This window comes from Struthio camelus, chromosome 2 (genome assembly GCF_040807025.1).
Source record: "Struthio camelus isolate bStrCam1 chromosome 2, bStrCam1.hap1, whole genome shotgun sequence".
NCBI classification, from domain to species: domain Eukaryota; kingdom Metazoa; phylum Chordata; class Aves; order Struthioniformes; family Struthionidae; genus Struthio; species Struthio camelus.
In genome coordinates, this window is record NC_090943.1 from 111,317,511 (window position 1) to 111,336,753 (window position 19,243).

Here is a 19,243-nt window from a genome sequence, read left to right on the forward strand (position 1 = left end):
TTAAATTAAAATATATGGGAAAAATGGCTGATTTATCAGTGAAATTTGTTACAGATAGTAAAAAAAAAATTCTGATGCTGTAAATTATACTATTTGGCAATCACTGTTAATGCTGTCTTAATCTTGTAATAAATCAGTGCAGTTTTGGAAGAAGCACCTAATCTCATATAGTACAGTACATCCGACTTTTTCCTGATATATTTTACTAAGCAATTGTTTCCATGGATATGTTGCACAAGAACCAGCAGTTTTTTACCTAGCTGTTATACAGTGTACATATTTCCCCGTTAATTCAACATCTGTGACAATTTCAGACTAATGAATTTTGGTGAACAATGGTAAAGCAGAATCTTTGATGGCTTCAGAGAGGGGGAAAAAAAATCTACTTTCCTCACAATAGTTCACCTGATTTCTAAGGTGAAATTTTCCCTTTCTCTTGGTTTTAGATCATCAGATCATGAATTTATTTTAAGGTTCATTAACATTTAACTCTTCAGGGAGGAATACAGATTATCCTTTTTGGAGCAAACAATCCTCTTCAATTTTGTTCTGTCTCATTTTAAATCAATTTATGTATAAATGTGTATAACAGCTTAGAGGTACATCAGTAGCTTCTAGGACTGACAACTTTTTGATGCTTCTCACTTCACCTGTAGTTAAGGAGATTAAAGAAATTTTAATAAGGTTAAATTATATTTGATTCAGGAACTGCTTTTGAAGAAGGTGTCTCAATAGATGAAATTTAAGTTTTCTTAAATGCTAAAATCTACCATTGATATACCGTTTGGGATAAAAAATAGTCCGAAGTTTAATAGCTAGGTTTGCAGTAAGAATTATGATTCAGCACATTATGTAGCATTTAGTGTAGTATTAGCTGAGAATCCGGAACAACTGATGAAAATAGAGCTTTTTAGCAATAAAAAAAAGTGCATTCCACACAGTGTTTTCTTCCAGTTACCACCTGTTACAACTTGCTGTAACCTATCTAGACACTTGGTTATTTAAAGCTGTTTGTGTGCATTTAAAGGGCTTAAGGATGTGTAAATAAGCAAAGTGATTCTAAATGTAATCGCAGGAATAGACAAATGTGGTTCAGCTAATTACTTTTAGATAGCAGCTAACGTTTGAGTTTTATGCCGCTAACAGATACATTTCCACCTCAAAGGCCTGTGAAAAAATATAACAGCATCAAGTAGACATTAATTTTGAAGGTAATGCAGAAAAAAATGCAGAATATTCACCTGTAATATCATCAAGCATTTTTTCAGGGCTCTGCCTAGATGTAGTTTCATGTCATATCTAATCTGATGCAACTCTGAGATGCTGCCAAGTCTCTTTTCCCTTCCCTCTTCCCTATATCGTTTGCCTTTATCTAGATCCCCTGGAGGTTGAGCTGGTTCAGCTCACTGATGACAGAAACTACACTTCTTGGCATGTGGGAGGGAAGAGGGGATTAATTTTCTATCATCAGATGAGTGAATCAGCCAACTCCTCCTGTGGGCTCAAGCTTGCAAGTGAAGAGGTAGGAGAGTGTTGATAGTAAAGGAGACCTTTCAGCAGTTGCCTGAATTTAAATGCAGTGAAAAACTCTCCTTGTTGCTGTGCTGCTGTGAAACTAAAAACACATGTAAGACAACTTGAAAAATCCTCAATAGAAATCACTGCCAGAATGGAAAGGGAAGAATTATGACTAAGCACAGTTGTTTCATGCCCAAAAGGATTTTAATGCTTGAAGACAGTACTAGATATGCTGTGTTTGTGACCCAAGTCTGAGGTCTCCACTTTAACCTGGTGGTACGCGGCTCAAGCAGTTACGAGAACGCAGATAGGCACAACCTTTAGCTTTGTCTGTAAGTTTGTCTTTTAGCTGGTATTTGTGTATGGCTCTTGCGCAGATAAAGATCTGTGTTGTTCCAAGACTAAAACCTAATCATGTTACTTAAGTTTGATGGTTTCCGTTAACCACTTTGACTACATATTGCGATAGAGGTGAAAAAACGGCTTACAGCTTTGCACCAGTCTCGTGTAGAGCTGGGTAAGTCCCAGCAAAGACTTCTGTCCAGTGTGACTGCTCATGCCCTCCTCTGGCAGTGCCTTAAGTAACAGCTGTGAATTCCTGTTGTAGGCTGAAACAGAAGCGAATAGCGCACATGGCTGGGAGGAGGCAGCGCTGAAAGGTGGTAGGTGCTAGTGTTTGCCGTCTCTTAGCACTGAACGTAAGGTGCACTACCGCTCCTTGGTAGCACTTACCTGTGAGGAGATGTCACAGCTGCCACAGCCGAGGTTACTGCATTTTGGCTGTTGGCAGAGCTGCTTGTAGGAATGCTCAGTTCAGTTAAAATCGACTGGATCAGCAAAGTCCTATCGTTCAAACTTAGAAAGGTAATGTTTCTTTTTGACTAAAACCTATTAGGAGGTGTTGGAATGAACAGCTCAGTCAGAGAACTAGAAAGACCAACTAACTTTTGCAAGGAGTGAAGATAATTAGTGAGCGGCGTGACAGCAGTCTCTTGATTCTGCAGCGGAATTACACATATCTCTACACCCCACTCACCCTCATTGCGTATTTTAAGTGTGCAGTACACCTGACCCAGTTGCTTTCAGTACCTGTAAAACATAAAGGACGTGTCTGTGAAAATATTAACTTTCCTCAAGCTGCGGGATTTATATATCTGTATTTGCAATGATGCCTTCCCTCCATGAGGCCTTTACGGCTCTGCAGTGGTGATGGGGATGCCATTATTGCTAACCCCAGGTTTGGCTTCACTGTCCTGGAGTTTCAGATTTGGTGAAATGTCTCTCTCATCCATTCCTACCTAAAAACAAACAAACAAACAAGCCTCTTGTCAACGTCACATTGTATCTGTATGTCACTCCTCTACAGCGTATGTGTCTTAATGATGACATTCTAGATTTTATTATTCCTTAGTTTTATGAATGAGCTATATGCTGTATGATAATTTACATATGCATATTACATATGCACGTGATAACATGGTGGGACCGTGGTTAAACACAAGACTATTTTGATGGCTGTACTGAGTCAGTCCAAAGATCAGTCCAGCTCCGTACACTGTCTGACATGACTGGGAACAAATACTGACCTGAGAGCATACAAAGAAATGGACTCTTTTGTCATGTTATTCTGGAAATTAGCAGTTTAGGATCTAAGCTGTGGGCTGCATTTCCATCCCATCTTTCTTAATAGCCAATGATATTAATTTTGTGAGATCGTTTATATTTTGCCCTCTATAGCAGTCTGTGGTTAGGAGCTCCTCAGTGTAATTGTATGTGGTTTAAAAATGGACTCTCTTACTTAAGCTTACTGCTTGCTGCCTGATAATTCCATTTGACTGGAATTATATTTAGGTTCTTATAATTAATGTGTTGTCTAGTAACAGGTAAGAGTTACTTTTTCCCTATAGATATTGCTTTGCACTATTGCCCAGAATCATGAAGCCCTCTAGCTTTTCTCATTCATCTCTAGATGTTATAAATTCAAATAATTTTGTATGTTCTGAAAACTCTAATCTTGGATAACTTAAAAATGTATTAAGCAGCACAGGTTACAGTGGGAAAAGAAAGAAAGAAAGAAAAAAAGATGTGGTCTAGCAATATCTCTGTCATCTTTCTGTTCTGCATGAGTGCTCCGTTTTACAAGTTCAATTTCCTGACCTTACCTTCCTTGAACTGGAATCTCATTTCCAAGACCCAGATATGCTTCTAGGTGTGATCCAAATATTTATTACACTGTAAATCAAACTGGGTTTAGGGACTTGTCTTAACTGAGGTCAGCGATTTCTTTTCTTAAAGCAAAAAAGGTGGAGATTTTATTTGGAAGTTGGAGGAAAAACAAGGACACTTAAGCACCAAAAGCCTCTAATTTTTAGTCCATTACAAATAAGTTTCTCTTTTAAATTGTTGGAAAAAAAGAGAGGAAGAGAGAAAGAATTAAAAAAAGAAAAGAAAAGAACTAATTATTTATTTGAGCTAGCACTTTGTATAACTAAAAATGTTATTTTTTACAATCAAAGCAATAATGTAGCTAATGTTAGGGCTCTATTAGCTGAGGGTGGAGCTCCTGTGACAAATGAAGATGAAGTGTTGCAGCGTTATGGTAAGGTAAGCTTGCCAAGGTGAACTCAAAATAAAGGAATAAAATTAACTTTTTTTGGTTTACTTAAAGTAAGATGGAAATACTCAGTTAATGCTCTGATTAACGCAGAGGCTAAGAAAATACATAAATTAGTATGAAATAATTAGAATCCTGAATCTCTCAAACTGCTGAGACTGGTTCCACTGCTTCCAATATTTGTGCTGATATGAATGACTATTCTTTGTAAAAACAACCTGCCCCACTTGTACATTTGTGAATGGACTTTTAATTGCTGTGATTCTCTGAGGGTAAATTTCACTCTGTGATGGAAGGGCTGTCTAAGGGAGAAAGCCTTTCGTCAATCCGCACACCCGTTTCTTCTTCGGATAGGGTCTCCATTCAGGCTTGCATGAGAAGGGGAAAATGTAGGTCGTATTGTTGTTTGTGTAAGGATTACGGCATTGCTTTTGCGGAATTTCGAAGGTGCCTAAGGGGCATAAATTCCACTTCAGGCTGATTTCCCACTATTGAACCACTTTCCAAAACAAACAAACAAATAAATAAACCTCATATTTTCACACACTTCTAGGTCAATAAGAATAAAAAAGTGAATAAACTAAAACACACCTTTCATTCTAGAAAATTGGCATTGACTCATTAGAATTAAAATCACCATTTTACATATACTCTGTGTGTATGGTCATGCTATCTTCCTTATATTGTGTTATTATGGTGATCCAGTGTACTTAGTAACAAAATCCCTAACTTCCTGCTGTCAGGCAGGTTGCAGGTTCTCCACATGCCTCTTGAAGCTAAATACGTAATGGATTAAGTTCAGCTATGCTTTAGTGTGGTATATTCATTTTTGTGCATATACAATCTTTGCCCATTGTTTCCTTTCTTAGATAATGTTTTACAAGCAAAACGAACTGGTTTTAAATTTCTTGGGGCTTTTTTTTTTTTACATTTAGGCAATAGTTTGCAATGTATTTGGGTTACAAATAATTTTATATGCCTTTCCTTACGTCATCAAGAAATGGAATGGCCAACAGCAAGCAGATTTCATTGCAGAAGTGGAGGACGATGAGGAGATGAGGCACAAAGTTGGACCTGAAGTAGTTTTTAAGCCATGGATACGTGTTACTTGAATGTTAAAGAATTCACTAATAGACAGTAGAACCACAGGAATTTTTCCCTTCTGAATTATCCAGGATCAGATAATTAAGTGAGAAATTCTCTCCTAATTCTGGTCCTCCAATGCACTGTAATTCTTTCAAGACATTAAATATTACGGGATTAATGGCTGTTAATGTAAGATTTTGCTAGAGAAGCACATTTTGGTGCAATAATATCAAAGTATTTCCACTTAGAATTCAAACAGAGGTAATTGGAAAGCCGATACATATTTTTGACCAGAAAGTCAGGGACAGTATAACATGGCAAAACTTACCTTTCCGTTTCTCCAAGTAATACAGATTGCTATACTGAATCATATTACAGTCCAGGCATTTCATGTTCACGACAGTAGCCAATGTTTTTACAGAGAAATATATTAATATAGAAGTACTTAGTAGTGAGGCATTGCTGTTAGAGAGCAGAAGGGAAACTTTCAGGTAAGCTGAAGTGATAAGCTGAAGACAAACAAAATAACAGACTTCACTGGCCTATGAGACTTTTTAAAGCAATTAATAATGGAAGAAACATACAGAAAAGGTGCTTGCATGTCTTTAATTCAGCCCTAATGGAACTGGATTTGTTTATTCCTTTGTTTTACTTTTGTTAAAATTATTACTCTCTAACTGTAACTAATAGTATGAGGGGAGGTAAGTGGCTTTCCCTTACTTACAAGGATACCTCTCCTATTTTCCCTTCTTATTGACCAATCAAACCTCATTTTCCGCTAGCTATTTCTGCTGTTCTTAATTTGGTATCTTATGATGGTCAATCTTCCTGTGGTCAAAATCATCCTCACAAGTTATCTGCTGACCAACGTTCAATCTCTGACATTCTTTAATATGACTCTTCACCAGCACTGACACTAAAATACAAAGTCTTTGTAAGATCTGTTGCCTACATATATCTTTTTTACAATAAGCCCATCTGTCAAGGAAAAACTGCATCCACGCTATTGAACTCGCTTATCTCCATATAAAAGTTGCCTCATCCAAGCTGCCATGTCAGGAATGCTCCCTTGCTCCCACTATCCCAGATTGTCAAAAATTATCTGGCAAACAGTTGTGTTTTGACTTGTCATGGGTTAAAAGTGTGTTAATAATCATTTTAATGATTCAATATTATAATCTATATTTTCCTGGCCTTGGTTTAATTGCCTATTTCAGTGTAGCGATCTAATCCTCCCAAAAGGCTTCTGCTCTTCTATTCACTTCGGTTTGCAGTCTAGAGGAATTAAGCGCATCTCCTTTTCACATATAAAACATAGATGTCTGACTATGTCCTAGAAGTCTGGGTTGTTTTAATAGGTACATCCAGACATGTCTGAACATCTGAGATCATCTAGAGACGAAAGTAAGCATTAGGTCAGATCATTCTATAAATTACCTGGATTTTTTTTGATTTTTTTTTCCTCACTGACTTCAAAGGAAAACTAGATCACTAATTAGGCAGTAACTGTGTATATTAGATATCTCTAAGTTAGATAAAATGAATGACACTCCCGTAGACTCACTGTCTACTGCTGTATTTTCTTTGTCAGAAAAAAATATTCATATTAAGTTCATTAACTCTCATTGATAATTTATTGTTCAAGATTATATTCATACTAGAGCTGTTGCCAACAGTGAGCATGAAGCTCTTCACACCATTGACATTTTAACCTATGTGCTAATGTGAAGTATTCAGCCAAAAAGCTCAGAACAATGAATAGAAAGAACTATGGCTAATTTCTCCTCTCCTTTTCATGCCTTCTAGACTATTTTTATTTTGGCTTCAGTTTTTAATCTCTTCACCATTCAATATAACCATTATATATATCCAGGCCAGCAACTTCAGGTAACATTAGAAGACTTTTGCCAAATATATCTGACACCATTAAAGATGTTAAAGAGGCTGTCTAGAAACCATTCATTGTGTTCCTACTGTTTCATGCGTGTTTTTTTTTAATAACAAAAATATATTGAATATAATTTTTAGAAGCTGAACTGGCATGCCATTGAGTTAAAATTTAATTTACCGAGTAAAGCCTCTTCAACCTTTCCACTATATAGTAGTTGTGATTAAACTGAAATTGCATACTTAAATAATACCATATTTCATTAGCTTCCTTACCATTGTTTGTTGCTGAATATATTTTTTAAATAGCCAAAATGTTGTTGATAGCTTAACTCAAACTGTAGCTGCTAGATGGCCATACATTTTCATAGGATATGGCATTTACGTAGGATAATTATTTCTCTATATATTAATGGTGATTTATTTTTTTCCAAATCAATTAAGGGGCATCTGAAGGGCTAGAGGAAAGAATAACAATCAAATGTGTATGGTTATACAGAATAAATTCACTGTTGCATGTTTCATTTTCTTTTTGTTGTATTTGAATTTTATCTCATTTCCTCCAACCTAGTAATTGAAATCGACTTATTTCAGATGAATTTGGTACAAACAGAGCTTCTATCTTGGCTTTATTAGAAAATTTGATTAGAATAGTGGTGAAATTACAATTCACTCTCTGATATTTTGAGCACTGCATTGTATTATGATAATGTAAATAATATAATCGGTCTTATTATTTTCTTGTTCATCTGATTCTTTTAAGTAATTTATATGGGATAAAAAGGAAATTGAAAAAAAAAAAAGAGTACATGATCTAATCATGCAAATAATTTAAACTGAAACCTGGTCTTTTAAGTGCCTCAAACAAAATGGCAACCTCTCCTTATCCTCCCACCCCCACCCCTGAACAGAAATTAGTCACTCCTCTTTTTTTAATTGCTCATTTCTACACCTCTTTTCCATCCCCTCCTATTTCTAGGGTGCTGCCCATCCTAAGCATTCCCTGCATTGCTCTTGCTTAGTAGGTGTAAGTGTAGGTGTTTACCGCCTACACTTTCCCACTGGTTCAGTTACCTATTTTTGCTCCATTATCTAGCCTGAGACCCAATTTTCTGTTTTTTACCTCATTTTTCACTTTTCCCTGAATGCTCAAAGTTCTCCGAGTTTGTAGTGAAAAACTGAGATTTATGACATTTTTAATGGATTCAGTATAATTTTTCTGAATATGTGATAAACTTGATTTGACTTTCAACACGTTTACTTCAGATACTTTTTATGTGAACATTATCTGTAATTAGTTGTTTTTCAAAATTAGAACTATAACTAATCTTTCTCACAAATTACTGTATCTTCATGATTCTGATTCAAGTGGTAGATTTTATAATGCAGACAATTTTATTATTTTTTACTAATTAACAGTCAAATTTAAGTGAAAATAGCAAAAATAATTACTTAATATTATAAATCTATTATAAAATGTTACTTTGTTTGTGCTTGCTTGGCTGTTCAACACAATAGTTCCAATAAGTCGGTGGAATTTCAGAATGAAATCACTTCATAGGATTGGAAAATTCCTTTAAAAATGAGTAGTCTAATTGTTTAGATGTAATTTATAGGTTGCTGATAAATTCTCTTCAGTTACATGCCTGATCTGTACCCTTAATTTCAGAATTTTTTTCCTAATTTGAATTTTTTCTCTTTACAAAATTTGTTAGCCGTTTTTAAGACTGAATCAATGTTAGGTATTAACATAATCTGATCTTCTGTGGTGGCACATTTATTAAACCAGTTTCCACATTGATACCGAGAACTACTGAATTATATTACCACCTTGCCTAATTATGTGGAAAAAAAAAGAGTTATATCAGAGAGATACAGTATATATTGTCTACTAGAAACATGCATACAGCCAAAATAATTGCATTTTTATTTGGGATTAATTTCATGTATCCTTGTCAATCTAGCCAGAAATACTGCGCTCCTTGACCATTGTGCCTTCTCACTTTGGCCCATTCTAGAAATTGTCTGGAACTGCATAATGGGAGGAATAAAACCTCACTGAAGTTTCTGGCATAACCTATTGTAACCTTCTTTGATAAGACAGAGGAATAGTAAATGGAGAGTAGAGATCAGAGGGAAATATAAGCAGTAACTGTGCAGGAGAACATCAGAACATAAAACCTGCCTCATTGGGTCGAACTGCTGGTCCATTTGTCCATCTTCAGCATTAGCAATAGGAAATACAATGCTGGGAGAGACGATGAGTCAGGATCCTCTTTTGGTCTGCCATCATACTCTGCAAGAATCAACGCTTATTACAGAAATGTTAGAGGGCACTCCCCTGTGAAAGGAAGAAGAAAAAAACATAGTTCAGGGAGTTCCTTGAAAAATATAACCATTTTTTAAAGGGATTAAAAAGCTCCTGTATCCCCTGGTCCAGAAACTGCTATTAACAAAATTAAAAAAAAAAAAAAAAAAGACTCTCCTTGTTGTGACATGAATCTTTAAAATGCCAGATGAATAATAATGATATACTGCATGGCATAGTAATGTTGTCAGGTATCTGAAAAGCAACAGTCAGTTCCCACTGGACAAGAGTAAATAATTCACAGCCCATATTTCATTCAAGGAAGTTTATTCTCTTAGGCTGATCCTACAATATGTATTAGAATATCACAATTTCGTCAGATATCTTTTTTGTAATTTATGGTCTGGTCATGAATAATTGAAATGTCACTTTTATTTCTGAATTGTGGCTGTTATATTCAATCATACAATATTTTTACTCTTCAGATGAGCGCGTAAGTTACACTACCATTTAATTTCCATTATAGTTTCTCCGTAGAATAGGTGCCCCTGATGTTTACAGAAAATGGTCTTCAAGATCTTTATGCATATTGAAGTCAATGGAAAGATGATTTTTGAAGGAAGGAACAATGATTTAGAATGCCTCCATCTGAAAAGACAAGTAACAGCTCTTTCCTCAGATGACAGAAGAAAAACAGTTTAAAGGCTTTTACTCCATGGAACGGAACAAAATCACAGAGCTACAAGTCAGTATAAATTACTGGCCAAAGCAGAGGCTTTGTGTACAGTAAGAGTAACTTGATGGGAAGTGAAAAACAAGACTATTTACTTTTAAAAATATGTTTCTTCACATTGTTTAATACAGCATTTACTATAATTCTGTTATTTTCTTGTTGCATGGTTGCTATCAGCTTTTCAAATTAACGTTTCTGTAAATTCTAATCTGTGAAATCTTATAAGCAATGTGTTGGTTAAGCCTTGACTTCCTGCCGAGTATGTAGCCAATAACGTGGCACTGCCTGGAGATAAAAGCGTTGCTATTCCGCATGCTTCTGGCTATGGGTCTGCTTTCCTTACTTAATCCAAGGTCATGACTGTCAAACCACAGCATGTACTCACAAAGATCAAGCACTTCCCCAAGAAGGAATGATGACAACATGGTAGAGTGGAAATTAAAAAGTTAGGTGTCAATATAAATCAGTGATCAAAGGAGAGAATTATTAGCCAAAAGAAATTTTATTTTTATTTAATATAGTGTGTTGCATATGCAGAGGAACAGATAACTGTGAAGCAGATTTTAGAACTGAGGAAAAAATCTTTCTCTCATGCATATCAAAACATTTATTTTTATTGTTGCTGTTTGCTGCTTTTCTTTCTCACCCATCACATCTAAATATCTAAATGATTTATGTTGAATCAGCTCTATGCTGCAAAATAAACTTGGTAGTTAATATCTTTCCAAATATTTGAGTCAGAATTACCCTGAAGTCAAAAATGTGGGTTAGGTTGTTAGATAAAAGTATGAATTTCTCAGTGAGTTATTATTGGCATATATAAGAAAAAAAATAAATTTTTTTTGTTCTCTATTTTATGCCAGCATGCTGCCTCATTTCTTAACAGAGCCTAATGGTAAAAAATGGATTTTCACTTTGGATGATGGGTAATCATCAGAAGAATAGATGATGTTAAGTTGTAATTGCAGGAAGGAAAATAGATAGAAAGTGAGTGAAGCAGGGTAAAATAAGCATATGAAAAGTTGAATGCAAATAAGAATAGTTTGACAGGAAAATAAGGAAGACAGCAGAAGATAAAATTAATTTACTGTGTTTCTGAAGTTAGGTTCTTGGTATGCTATAAATGCATGCAATTTCTAGGATTTGCTTACGCTAGGAAGTGCTATAACCCAGTCTTTCCATGTCTGGAGCTCTTCAGAGATGTTGATGCTTACTTAGTTCAAAAGTGCAGAGTCTTGCAAAATTCAGACAAGCAAATAAACAAAAAAGAATAGCTCATCTTTGAACTTGTATCCTGGTTTACTCAGTTTTATCATAAAACTTGGATAGATCACCAAGATAATTGGTATGCTGAGCCTTCTGACGTTCTCTTCTAATAATCCATCCGCTAATAGGAACTTGAAAATCAAACGAGTGAGCCTGCTCTAGTTTTGAATCCTTTCTATCTATCCAGATAGGCATGTCAGAAATAATTGAAATACATTTAATGTTGGCTTGAGTCAGATATGTAGCTTCGTTTACCTCTTGTGAGGTCTTCCAGCTCTTTGATCCATCCTAAAATCCACTCCTGTAATCAGATCAAAGGCTATACACTGAAAATATATGTACAGATTTTAAAATCCCTCTAAAAGCCACAGCTATGTCAGCTGATAAGTCAGAAACCAAAGATTTATTACCTTTTTCTTAAACATTTTTCTCAATGAAAAAATTTCTATCAGAGATCACTCTAATTAAAAGTATATATCTTTAGTCAGGCTTCTCAAAGAACTTTTTGTTTATGCTTGAAAAACATTCTCATAAGCTTTTCTGCTTCCCATTCACAAACACATACGTTCAAGGAGATTTGACAGGTGAGCGTGTTTTTTTTTTCTCTTTTCCAAGAATCCCATACAAAATCAAGCAGCCAGAGTGGAAATGCAACACAGTAAAATGTGATTATTCCATCTTTGCTTTTTCAGTTTATGATCTTTTAAATCAAAAATTCTAACAGCCATAATCACTTTGATTATTTTAATTTTTACCTTTTCATTTGAGCATGAAGGAGAAGAGCTATTTTTAAATTATGATTTGGCATTATATAGCTTCCATACAGCTTCTAAACTCTACTCTTTTTGAGGCAAGAAACAGAATACAGAGAAGTGCATTTCTGTCAGATTGCTAATGTAACCTTTTGTATGTAAGCTTATTTTTCTAAATAGTGATTTTCATCACTTTGGAATCTAACTTGAACTGTTCTGAAATGACAATTATTATGCACTGTGTTAAGCATCTTTTGCTTCCTGACACTAATCCTTTTACCGTTATGGATTCTCCTATTTAATCTACAATAGCTTAGTGTTAGGAATATATTTAAATATATTACTGTATTTCAATAAGTATATATTTTATTTTTTTTCAAGAAATAAATGGCATCAAATTCTATTATGAACCACTAAGTGTTTGCAAATCTTATTTTTCTTTTTAATAGTCATTGAAATGAGCTGACACTGGCTTTAGTTAAATTGGCAAGTTCCCAAGGCTAAGGCAGTATTACTAATAGCTTGCATCATAAATGTTAAATTGCTTGAGATAAATTAACAGGAAAGTTGATTAATGCATTAATTTGCAATCCTAGGAATTCGTAATTAGGTTATGCATAGGTAAATGTCTGCATTTGTGCCACAGCTAGCCATTTACATTGCAAATAACATATATACGCATACACACGCGTGTGTATGTGTGTCTGTGTGTGTGCACGTGTGTGTGTGCATGTGTATAAATATCTGTTAGGAGTTTAAAAATATGGAGATGCACATCTCCTTCTCCTTTCAAAATCAAGAAGAAATTAAACTCTCTGTTGGCATTTCTTTGCTCACAGTTATTTCCTTTACTGCTCAATGTAAATAAGATATAAGAATATATAATATGAAAATAAGAAGTACTGTAAGAGTTAAGATAGCTGTCAGACCAAAGATTAACTACCTGGCTCTGAAAGAGGCCAAATTCCACTGGCTCCTGCAGTGCCTTCAGACTGCACTGAGTATTTTCAGGATTCCTTCCAATTTTATCACTTTGTATCCTGATTTTCCTTTATCCTTTCTATCATACGGACGTTTACAATGATAGTAATAACTATATATGTCACCTTCATCACTGGTTTCCCAACCCTATGTTTATTTTTCCCCCAGTTTAATGGGAGGAGGCCTCAGAGGCGTGTGAGAGACTGAAATATCAATAAACCATACCACATACAGAAACAGGAAACAGGGGAACAGACATTTCATATTATATGGAGGTAGTGACAGTATATGTTAATGTTATGGAAGTTACGGAAGCAGACCTGTGTTTAACCCTTAGCTCTAACTGGTTGCTGAGGAACATAGACCGTGTGTGGACTGTAGAAAGAAAAGGGAGAAGAATAAATAAAGTGAAAGTCAATATGTATGAAATTGGAACGGGAAAAAAAGGGAAATGATTTTGTGAGCTAGAGCACAGAAAGGATGAGGAAAAGAGCCTTGTACAGTACCTTAAGGAATGGAAAAATAGAAGTGAAGGAAATTATACAAATGAGTGAAAAAATACAACACAAAAATTCCTAATAATAAAAAAAAAACCCTAATAAGTAACATACCAATAAGATACCAGAAAATTCAGTGCAATTGAAAAATGGGTTAGGATGGATGGATGAAGTTATGGGGAACATGCATTCTTCCCCAAGATGATCTGAGGGCAAATTTGCTTTTAATGAAAGAAAATATATAATATACCTCAGTGTTTCTTGTAAGTAACTATAACACCTGGTGCTACAGTTAAAGCTCTTTTCTTGATGCATCAGAATAAAATTAATATGACCTAATCAGAGGAGCAGACAGTTTCCCTTTAAGCAACAACTGAAAAGATAAACACCTAGTCAAAAGTAACACTGGCGGTAGCACATCGGGTATTTTGCAGCGCTATTAGTACAGGCCAACTGCGCAGCTGGAGACACCCAGTCAGGCCACCCATATGTCTGTGCGCTGCCTGTGGGGCCAGTGTGCAGCGAGGATAGTCTAGAGACAGGTCGTACTTTGACTTGAGCTCTGTAGTGAGTTTCCATGTTACTACTATCTTTTCATGTTACTATCATTATCTTTCCCTTTTGTATTATAAATCCCAGGATCATCAAAAGCATCTGCTGACACAAGTACTCAGTGCAACTGTAAGTGGAAAACTAATCAGGGAAATCTATCAATTCATTCCTCTCAGCTGTACCTGATTCTATGGTATAGTATTTCTGGGACAAATTTTCAAAGGTATTTGGGTTCTTAACTTTCACTAAAGTAATGAAATCAATAGCATTTAAATATCAAAATGCTTTGTGAAAGCTATTCTCTTCTCAAAGATTCTAATTTACCTCCCTCTGACATTCAATTTGCTATACCTGTCCCACACTTATTATATAAAAGAAAGCTAGATATGCTACAGAAAATCTATATAAAATTACAATTAATTTTTACTACTCAAATTTTCAATAATGGAGATGAAGCATAAGGAATAATAGATTGCTAAAGTGATGTAGATGGATTTTTTTTTTTTTCCATATTTTAGGAAGACTGGTATTGGTAACATTGTACTGAAATAATATTTATTTGAATCAGATTATCGACTTGCTTTAAAACTGTATCTTCAGTTTGTTCTTTCTAAAAAATACTCTGACCATTATATTTTTTTTCAAGTTGAAAATGAAATTAAAATACCAGAAAATATGTTTTGTGGTTAAGCTGGTAACTCTGTACCAAGAAAAAAAATCAAATTCTTACTCAAAGGGAAGTTTGCATCACCTTGGTAGCCTCTTTTTATTGAAGACTATGAAAAATAACTCCCTTATTAGTATCTGCATTGGCCAGGGAGCATGTTTAGATTCCCAACAGACATCCAAATTTAGGTGGAAAGACTATTTTCTTGCCCTTTAGTTCAAGACATTCATATAAAGAATTATAATTATTGTTCCTCTTTCCATATCATCTGGAAGGCCAGGAGAGAAAAGAGAAGAAAAGGGACCTTTTAGTTGACATCCTGGTATCAGAGCTGGCAAATAAAATGAAAGAAACTTTTTGTTGCAGAGGAGGAGATTACTCCTCCATGTTCTCTGCCCTTAATACACTTGTGATTTTTCAACATATACTTGAGCTATTTCTGTAGAAGCATTGCTGTCAAATGCTATGTACTTTCAGTTCGCGCACTCTCCACACACTGAGCTCTAATTTCTAATTTCTATAAAATGATCATAAATACAAAATGAAATTTCCTATGCCACTCACACTAGAATATCATAATTCTTTTTTTTTCTTTTTCAGATTTCAGAACAGTCAAATCTCTTACTAATTTATTTCCTTAGTCATTTTCGTATGTATGGTTCTATTTATCTTTTTCCAGTACACTGAAAGAGGCACATCTATTCAAAGTTCTTATCCATGAAAAGGGCCTGGAAAAAAGTAGGAAAGCAGCAGTTAGGCTTAGAGAAAATAGTCAAGTCTGTAAGTCAATGACAATAGGTTTCCTGGATTTACTGATTTTTTATGAGCTATTTTGGGAGTTAAGACTATTGCATGTGCTATGAAAGTATGAACAAATCCAGTCCAAGAAGATGGACTGTGCAATGGCAAAAGTCATCTTGCTGATATAATCAAATAGTAGAAAGGGCTGTGTTTTTTCAGCTGACTATCCTAAAGTTGGCCTTATATCTGAAACAAACCTAACCAGAGAAAAGTCATTGTCTACAGGTAGGGAGGAAGGTAAGAGAGGAGCCGGGGAGAAGAATCCTCCTAATGCTTCCCAATGTGAATGGGACTTTCTTCTGAGCTCTGTGATATAACTCCATTTCTGAGTAAATCTGATGCCACTGTTCCTGAACAGACCAACTTTGGCTTGATGCTATCAAGCTTTTTATTTTTTCCAGCAGCTTCATAGGGAAATTTCTGTTGAAAATGCTGTATTTTGAAATATTAGAAAATGCCAGTGCTGCATCATCTCCATCATCATTTAGTTAAAAAGTCTATGGTCTTCTGCAGCAACCACCTTTTGATTTGTACGCAATAGGACTGTAATGAGACTTTGATGTCAATCTGGGCTCTATCTGATAGAAAAGACCTGAAATCATTCTCTGTTTAATCTTTTAAAGCATCACATAGCGGTCTGAGATGCACAATGAGGAATAAGGTCAATAGATGTAAAAAAAAAAAAAGAAAAAGAAAATCAGTATAGCTGCTGGTATCTGTCAACTTATTGAGGATATAAGTATAAAAACTCTCCATAGCTTTCTACGGCCTTTGAATTCTCTTCTGTGTTCTTAAAGACTCTAGCACATTTTACTGGGAGGTTTTCACCTTATTTTTATTTCACAGCGCTCAGTTAAAATTTCTAATTATGATCTTGGTTGACACCACCTTGAAATCTTCAGAACAAAGAGCCCAATTCACATCCAAAGGGAAGAAAAGCTCAATTACAAAAGTATTTTATTTTTCTGCCTCCTGCCCTTCGCTGTTATGTGATCAGACTTCAGCAACTAATGATCTTGAAATTTTTCAAGCATATAACATTATTATAAACAGTGATCACATGAAAAGTACTTACTGTGGTTTCTTCTGATTCTTATTCGTACAGTTTTAACAAAAGCAATCAGAGACCTGCTGAGCAGCATGCAACTATTTTGGCGTGTGCATATACTGAAGTATTATGAGCAAAGCAAGCAACCACTGCTGCTTTGGAGTGTTTCAGCTCTTATAGGGACTTTGTGGATGCTTGCTAATGAAATTAATTCTAAGAGACTGTCTTATTAAGAGCAAAACATTGGGGAATTGTCATGGTGTCATAAATCATGAGTAATGGGGCACCTCTCCTGGTATAAGAGAGATGGTAAGGTCCCTGCAGTAAGGGAAGTATACGCTGCCTTTCTCTTCCCTCTCCCCCTCCTGAGCCTTTCCCTGTCCAACAGTCTCGTTCCACCAAAGTCAAGGTTTTGCATGTATGTAGTAACATGCAAGCTTTTGGTAACAAAATCAAGGTACGACTGTACAGAAAGAAGACAGGAAATTGCTTATATTCAATCTTACATCTAACACTGAGATTTACTTTGTTCTGTCTGGTTACTAACCAAAGTTAAGATGTGCTGTCAAAGACACCTATTTTTGTTTTCAGTGCATAGAAATATAGGAATTGGAACGAGGACAAGTCAAAATTTGACATAGGCCCTCTGAAATAAAAACTATGAACCTATCTGCTAGTTAACTTTCTCCATCCAAGAGCTAGATCTTCCATTGAACCTAATACCTAATACCGTTCAACCTAAGCTTAATGCCACTTATGACTAAAAACCTCATTAAAGAGTCAGGAATATTTTTGTTCCTCAGATTATACCAAAGGTCTATCCGTGCTTAAAGGCAACTCATATTTGATAATAAATGAAACATAAAGAATTACAAAACAGCCTTTTCAAATTCAATTTTTCCAATATATGATGTCTCTTTTTTGAAAAAAAAAAAAAAAAAAAAGAGGTGCGAAAAGGCAGTGAATTAAAGAGAAAGAAACAATAAATGCTCAACTAATTTCCCACTCTGCCACTATTTGAAAATTTAGGTTATTTTTCTTATGATTACAAGAAAAGTGATTTAAAGGGGATGGCTGGGTTGTTTCATGCTTCTGGAATCAGAGTATGCTTGACCCTTCTGTAACCCAACAACTGAAAAGGTGTGAGGTCTCACTGATGTTAAGGTATATTTGCCACAGCCCCACATTTTTCAGCCCAGAGTCATTGCATAATTAGGAGTGTAGTAATTCCTCAGCTGAACTGGGTGAATCCTAAAGGTTTTGTGGCTGACATAAGCATCAAGGTAAGATTAACAATCTTGCATAAGGTATTCCTTCCATAGAAGATGAATTTGAGTGGACTGGGCAGGCTTTTGGACCTGTCCTTTAATGAAACTTAAAAGCTTTCAATTTCAGTTCAGGCTGCTTCCAGAGATTTTACTTTGCTCAGTATTTACAGAATATGTGTATCAACACTCTACGTTGTAGCTGAAACCACTGAAAGTATTTTGCCCATGTTTTTAACTGAGCAGTCCTGGATTACATATTATCATTGCCTTTTAGAAAGGTGAGGCCGTTAATGAAAAAAGCAGACCTACCTGAAGCTGTCCCTGATTTGGGAGGGGGGAGAGGAATGACCTCCAGAAGTCCCTCCCAACCAAATTGGTCGGTGAGTCTGTGATGCTCAGGTACTGTTGTGGGAGATCACACTCATTGCGTGTGCTACCCAGACAAAGAAAGCTGAACCCTTAGAAACATAACCTAGCACTTTTTAGTCACAGAAGGTTGTTATGGAAAAACTGACAACCTTTAATTTTAGTCTTAATAAAGAATGCTATTCAGAGAAAACCTCCAGCAACCTAAAATCAAAACCTTTGATTTAAGCATCGATGTAGTTCTGATTCTGGACTTTAGTTTTATATAAACAGTCAAGTTTCCTTTCTAACAGATCAAAGATGCAATCGTTATGTTTACATAGTGCAGAACTCTCCTTGTGTGGCAAATCACTGGATTATTCTATTACATAAATAGTGGATTGCATAATTACTGGCTCTAGATGTCATAAACTAATATAACCTCGCTACTATTATAAATAAACCTTAAAGCCAAAGATTAAAACTTACCTGCTGGTGAGGATACACCTTAGCTGGATCTAAATGATGTTTCTGCAGACATTTCTGCCTTCCAAAAACACAAGACTGTTATATCACACTTGCTAGTCTTGACTTTTGCTTATTTATACGAGAGAATGCTATAAGGACATTTCTTTCAAGAGCTTACCTAGCTGATTTGTAAGACAGTGAATGAGCTCCATCTTGTGGAAAAACAGGACATTTGCAGCTAAAAATAGATTTTTTTTCTCCCCCAAAAAGGGGATCTCGAAATGGATCATTTCGTTAATTTCCTATTGAAATCAAAATTTTAAACAATCATAAAAAATGATGTAACAACATATTTAACAAGAATAAAATTCATTATCATATGAAAGCGAATGAAAAATATTGAGATAGACCCACAGTACTAAATTGTTAAACATTTTTGTTAGCACAGGACA

At 35.3% G+C, this 19,243-nt stretch overlaps 1 long non-coding RNA gene across 1 annotated transcript; it reads right to left on the reverse strand.

Moving 5' to 3' along the window:
* Window positions 1-241: 241 nt before the first annotated feature.
* Window positions 242-18,890, reverse strand: LOC104142956 (uncharacterized). Its single transcript, XR_011139440.1, has 3 exons — window positions 18,813-18,890; window positions 9,287-9,446; window positions 242-2,812 (listed from the first exon to the last, which is right to left on the reverse strand). It is a non-coding gene; the product is annotated as an uncharacterized lncRNA (long non-coding RNA).
* Between the last annotated feature and the right edge of the window lie 353 nt (window positions 18,891-19,243).